Source organism: Limulus polyphemus, unplaced genomic scaffold, assembly GCF_000517525.1.
Source record: "Limulus polyphemus unplaced genomic scaffold, Limulus_polyphemus-2.1.2 Scaffold5089, whole genome shotgun sequence".
NCBI lineage: Eukaryota > Metazoa > Arthropoda > Merostomata > Xiphosura > Limulidae > Limulus > Limulus polyphemus.
The window spans coordinates 67647-74413 of NW_013670699.1; the positions used below are offsets into that span (position 1 = coordinate 67647).

At 33.9% G+C, this 6767-nt stretch overlaps 1 protein-coding gene across 1 annotated transcript in view; it reads right to left on the reverse strand.

Moving 5' to 3' along the window:
- LOC111089043 overlaps positions 1–5312 on the reverse strand; it is a 28494-nt gene extending 23182 nt beyond the window's left edge. Inside the window, exons 1-2 of the mRNA XM_022400711.1 lie at positions 5151–5312; positions 4126–4188 (exon numbers count right to left, since the gene is read on the reverse strand). The gene's annotated coding sequence lies outside the window, so the exon portion shown is untranslated. The remainder of the gene's footprint in view (positions 1–4125; positions 4189–5150) is intronic.
- Positions 5313–6767: the final 1455 nt, after the last annotated feature.

The window sequence follows — 6767 nt, forward strand, 5'->3', positions numbered from 1 at the left end:
GAAGTACACAGTTTGTAGCTACAACACGAAGTACACAGTTTGTAGCTACAACACGAAGTACACAGTTTGTAGCTACAACACAAAGTACGCAGTTTGTAGCTACAACACAAAGTACACAGATTATAGCTAAAACACTAAGTACACAGTTTGTAGATACAACACGAAGTACACAGTTTGTAGCTACAACACGAAGTACACAGTTTGTAGCTACAACACGAAGTACGCAGTTTGTAGCTACAACACAAAGTACACAGATTATAGCTAAAACACTAAGTACACAGTTTGTAGATACAACACGGAGTACACAGTTTGTAGCTACAACATGAAGTACACAGTTTGTAGCTACAACACGAAGTACACAGTTTGTAGCTACAACACGAATTACACAGTTTGTAGCTACAACACGAAGTACACAGTTTGTAGCTACAACACGAAATACACAGATTATAGCTAAAACACGAAGTACACAGATTATAGCTAAAACACGAAGTACACAGTTTGTAGATACAACACGAAGTACCAACAATAAATATGTTAATTTCGAAGCCATCATGAGTAACAGAACTACATCTACCACCTTCCTCTCTAGTAAACATGCTAGACCATCTGGTTCAACACTACACAACTGGACTACTCTACCATTCTATCAGAAAACAGCAGTAGTTTAAATAATCGTCCTTGACCAGTTCTGTACTATTAGTCCTAATGAAGCCGCAAAGGTGAAACGTTAGCTGAAATATTTTTTTCATCAATATCTGTAGAGAAAGATGGTTTTTTTTGTTGTTTTTTTTTCTATCCCTACAGTATGCATTACAAGTTCTGAAAAATTTCACACAAAATGAAAATTACCATTCCGCCTCTTTGGTTTGCTAAGACATATGAAGTTCATCATACCAATACTTTGTGCAGAGGTTAATGTTCCATGCTGTGTCCCTTGTACGTAATTACCGTGGCGGGCTGCGGAAAGTAAGGTTCAAGGTTTGCCCTATACTTTTATCCGGGTGTGCATCATGAATCGCTGTCAATTCCTTTATTTGATTTAATTTTGAACAAAGCTCTTATGAAGTACTTACAGAACTAAGAACATTAATTTCGGGCCTCAGCTTATAAATGAGTAAACTGTATTTCCTTTGGAGGCCTTTCATCACTGGTCTTGGCCAGGATCTTAAACAAGTTAGAATGGACGAGAACGTCACCTAGGGCACGTACAAGAGTTAACTGGTAACCATAGGTTAGCATGTTCTTTCAAACACGTTAGTAATTTTCTTTCAGTAGAACCAATAGAGGGATAAGTAAATTTGTAATCAATAAATAACGATTATAAATAAGAAATAAAACTTGAATTTCAGAAAAAACTAAAGCGGTAATTTGGTTTAAAAACACACTTCAGGTGTATGTGCGAGTACATCTTACAGGTGCTGCTTAACGGCTGACTTTCTTCTACTAAGTTGAAAATTAAGAATTGCTATACCAGGGATTTCTCACCTGTCCCCTAGCTGTTAAACCCACGTGTCGATTTGACTGAAAATATCTTTACTACTTCCTTAAATAAAACATTTAAGTTCATTCTGAACCTCTAAAGATAATACTGAAACTTATGTTTACCTAACGTAAAATGAACTTACTGCTTATCCTATAATTAATGAATTTATAATATACAGTGAACTAGAATTTATAGTGTTATTACTTCCTGAATGAACTGTTATATGAAAAGTCTGTTAAATGTATAGTGTTATTACTTCCTGACTGAACTGTTATATGAGAAGTCTGTTAGATGTTAGTGTTATTACTTCCTGATTGAACTGTTATATGAGAAGTCTGTTAGATGTTAGTGTTATTACTTTCTGATTGAACTGTTATATGAGAAGTCTGTTAGATGTTAGTGTTATTGCTTCCTGATTAAACTGTTATATGAGAAGTCTGTTAGATGTTAGTGTTATTACTTCCTGAATGAACTGTTATATGAGAAGTCTGTTAGATGTTAGTGTTATTACTTCCTGATTGAACTGTTATATGAGAAGTCTGTTAGATGTTAGTGTTATTACTTTCTGATTGAACTGTTATATGAGAAGTCTGTTAGATGTATAGTGTTATTACTGAGAAGTCTGTTAGATGTTTAGTGTTATTACTTCCTGATTGAACTTTTATATGAGAAGTCTGTTAGATGTTTAGTGTTATTACTTCCTGATTGAACTGTTATGTGAGACGTATGTTAGATGTTTAGTGTTATTACTTCCTGATTGAACTGTTATATGAGAAGTCTGTTAGATGTATAGTGTTATTACTTCCTGACTGAACTGTTATATGAGAAGTGTCTTAGAGGTAGTTATTTCTTCCAGTTTCTCATACTACAGCTAAAACAAACTTTGAATATTATTAAAGTTATCTGAGGAATATTTCTTCGAGAAACTTAACACATTCTTCATTTACATCTGTAAACTACACTCAATGTCGTATGAAATATATTTTCAATGACGTCATTAACTTTCCTTTTTCTTAGGATTGTGATCATCGGCTCTGTTGTCAGTAATATTTCTGTGGCACCCCATATCCAGGGCAAACTGCTGGAGTATGTGAAAGAAATACAGTTCATGTGAAACTTGTTACTCCAAGTAACGCAGCTGTAGTGACTGTCGCAGCTCTGGGCAAATATTCTCAGGCAACGACTGAGAGACGTATGTGTGGTTTGAGGGCCAAACTCACTATCTGTTCCCGCATCTCGGTTATTCCGTTTGCCAGTGTTCTTCATTTCCGATTCCAAAAACAGTATTTGTGGGTATGCGTGTTTCGACAATACTGGAGTTTGCAGTTAGTTAGAAGCCAGATAAGCAAAATGAGGCCTTTTACTGAACTCTTTATACCACTCTAAACTATGGTTTTATTTAAGTTTATGGTCTTACTTCTTTAACACTTTTAAGACTACGTTCGGTTTATTCGACCTTTTTTTTTGTATTTCTCTCTTCATCACATTCGTCAGCTTTTTTGACAAGTTGTCGGTTATATTCTTCCGATTTCCCCTTACCTTCAGCAGACATTTCTGGAAACTTTTTTTGAAGTTCTTCAAGCTTTCTTTTCTCGATACTGGCACCAATATTTAACTATATCCAAAACACGGTTTGATAACTTGTAGGTGGCAGAACGTGGATATCATGACTGGTAATCATTCTTACGTACCTGGTTATTATTATTAAATAGTGTATTTGATGGTATAGGTTTACCAAATGCCTGTATTAACTTTGGTTAAGCCTTCTGTCATTATACTCTCACGTGTTTAACTCGCCTCGTTTGTTAAACTTAATTTTATTTTAACTTATATATGACATTTTGTTTACCAACCATTAAGTATATTCTTTATTCTAAAAAAAGAAGCTCTTTCATAACTGTACTATTACACATTAACGTAAACAGGTCTAAACCTAAATCACAGTATATAACTGATGTAATTATAAAAATTAACGAATGCAAGCAAGATAGACCACACTATCTGGTATATCCAGTGCCGACGAGACCTGTCGCCCAATCCCAGATTGTGTAGCATACAACAGACACAGCAGTGGTAGAGACACTATTTACACCATCAAATTACATGAACAACAACTGCTTCGTTGTGAACTACATGAAGTTGTTGATATTTATCAATAAATTCACTATGTCTTTTCACCACGTCACAGCTCAGCCATCATTGTGTTTAGGACGCTTACTAATTTTAATTACCTGCAAGTTACAAAAAACGTACAGTCTAATAAGGCTGTTGAATGAACTTAATATAAATCGTGCACGAGCTGTGGTTGATCCAGGATTTTATATAGGCACGCTTTCTCAGAAAACGTTTTGAAAGCATACGAACTAGTTTATTTCAAAAAATATGCTTTAGTAAGAGGAGGGCGGGTTGGTAACATATCTTTTTTTTTTTGTTCTCCTTTGTTACTCCTTGATTTTTTCTACTTACTTATCTAAGAATGGGAGCCTATTCACCACCCCCTGATCAGTAGTTTCAATAAAATTGTTAAAATGAATGTTTCTAGTTAGAAAACCAAACCCTCAGTTTACGTCATATTGTGTCTAGAGGAATACAAGTCAGCGGCATTATCATATTACGATGTGAAATACACATTCGTGTCTTACCATCTTCCCAGTTGAACGTGTGGAGAACGTTGACTACGTCCGTTCCGTTTCCGGAAACGCTACCTAACGGAAGAAAAAGAAACAGAACTTTATAAAACTATATACACATTGTCTGTCTATAATAAATGTTATCACTACCTGAAAAATATGATTGCACCTGGAAATTTTGTCCTACACTACGATTTGTTCATTTCTGTAGCTTTAGGCTAATTTACCGTATTAATAAGAAATCCAACTAAAGCCAGGTCGTATCACACTCCACCGAAGAAAAGTTGTCCCTTTGGTAGAACTGTACAAATAGCCCCAGGAATTCTTTGAAACAATGAGTGGTCCAATAATTACAAGGAGACACTGTATTGTGGTAAAGTTCCTGCAGTGAACCAGTACAAACTGCTAACCGATATCCCCCACCCCCTCCAATTCTATCTCATTTAACAGTACATTTGTAAATAAATTTATAATAAATAAATACATTTTATATTTAAGGTAGATAGTTCTCTTCTGAGGATATTTACGTTTAGTAAAAAAAAAGAAAATGTTATACGAGACGAATGACTTCTTTCATCCCCAAACAAAAACTTGTTTGATGTGTGTGTGTTTTGCTTTTAATTTCCTTATCAGCCCTATAATTATATGTTTAATGAACGCCAGAGGATTAAAAGAAAGACAATATAAACTCTGATTTGAAGCCCATAAGAAAGATACGGTCACACTTCTATCTAAAATATACCAACAAACGTTGCTTCTTGAGGATCCACTAAACAAAACATCCGACTTGCATAGATACGGTGTTAAAAAAGACATACGTTTACTTCATCACCATGTATTACTTTATTTTAAAACAGATGAACACAGTAGAAAATTACTTCCTGATCTCTTTAATCGATATCCCCCCCCCCCCAAAAAAAGGGTCAGTACTGAACACATCCAGCAATCTATACATTTAGACAACAATACATTCCACTATACGAAAGCAATCACTTCGGAAAAACATAAATAAAATTATTATTTAGTTTCTTGCTCACCTTTCAAGCTGATAGTCACGTGATAAAGTCCTATGGTTACTGTTATCTCTCCAGATACCAAACAACCTGAGCGAGCGCCATACTGACTTTTAATAACTGAGCGAGATACTAGCCAATACGAACTGTCCAAAAAGAAAACTGAAACAGAAATATGTATAAATATATAAACTTAGTTAAAAGTATATTCAAAAAGAGAATCTAGAAGAACAGATATGTCTTTATATAAAAGTCAAAATATCTCCGTTTGCTTGCTTGTTTGTCCGCCGCTTTCAGTTTCACCGCGCAGGTCACTCTTCCCTCACGTGAAGGTGCACAAAACCACAATTTTTTTTTATTGATATACGCATCTATTGTCTGTTGGAAGCACCGGTATATACATTACCCTAATAAATTATGCGTAGACTTGACATTTTTTGGTAAGTTTGGGTTAACATTTAATATAGCATTATAGGGCTGTTTATTTATAGATCATTAACTATACATCTACTAATACATCATATATTTAACCTCACACACAAAAGAAATGTATGCAGAATTAGAATGTTGCGTGAAGAAAAGCAAACAGTAGGCTTAGCTTATAAAATTAAATTATGCCGGCTGTCATAAAACAGACTACCTGAAAAGAGTAAGGCTTACACTATACATTCTATACGACTTTTCATTGCTGTAGACTTTCATAAATTATCTGCTTCTAGTAACCACGTTGATATTTACGAGTTTGTCACTGGTTTTTGTTGTTGTCTTAATTAACATGTATTAAATCACAACTAAAGTTTTATTAGCTTCACGTATTAAAGAAAATACTGTACCTCAAGATAACCATATATACAGCTACATACAAAATACTGTACCTCTAAGATAACCATATATACAGCTACATACAAATTAGAAACGGTTATATAATTACAAAGAATAATGAACAATTATTTATTTTACAAACTGTACATTTTTACGTGTGAAAACAAATGACTGTTTATAATAAATAAAGAGATGTTATGATATCTCTAAAATTGATCAAACGCCAACCACTAATACATGAAATTTATTTGTTCAATAAACTTTATGCAAAGAAATTATGATAACAGCGTCTAAAAAGAGCGTCGAAATAAAATGAATTTTGGAACAAAACAGTGCACAAGAGAATTCAACAATTTTGCATACTGATAACAAAAGAAAAGTATAAATAAACAACAAAGGCAATTTCAAAATAACGATTGCTAAAATGCTTTACGTATACTTAGCTTCGAGTCAAGAATGTGTCAGTTTCTTTAGCAATAACTGAAAAATACGAACATCAGTTTTTATGTTCCATATGTTCTGTCACATTTATGTACTATAGTTTTTGTGTAATTGTCTGTATTAGACAAGGAGTAGTAAATGTATCACTGAACAATAAATCACAAGTCATCATCGACAGGTTAACGACGTCATTGTGTATGATGCTAGGTGGCTCCATAAACTGCACTACATGAACGGCCTAAAAAGGGGTCTTTTAAACTAATTTTCAAGATGTTTTTGGATTTGTTTAAACAAAGAGAATGAAAATTATGACTATACAGCAAATCTTCAGCAGAATAATATGCTCTTCTTCTTCTTAAAGAATTAAAATAAAAAACT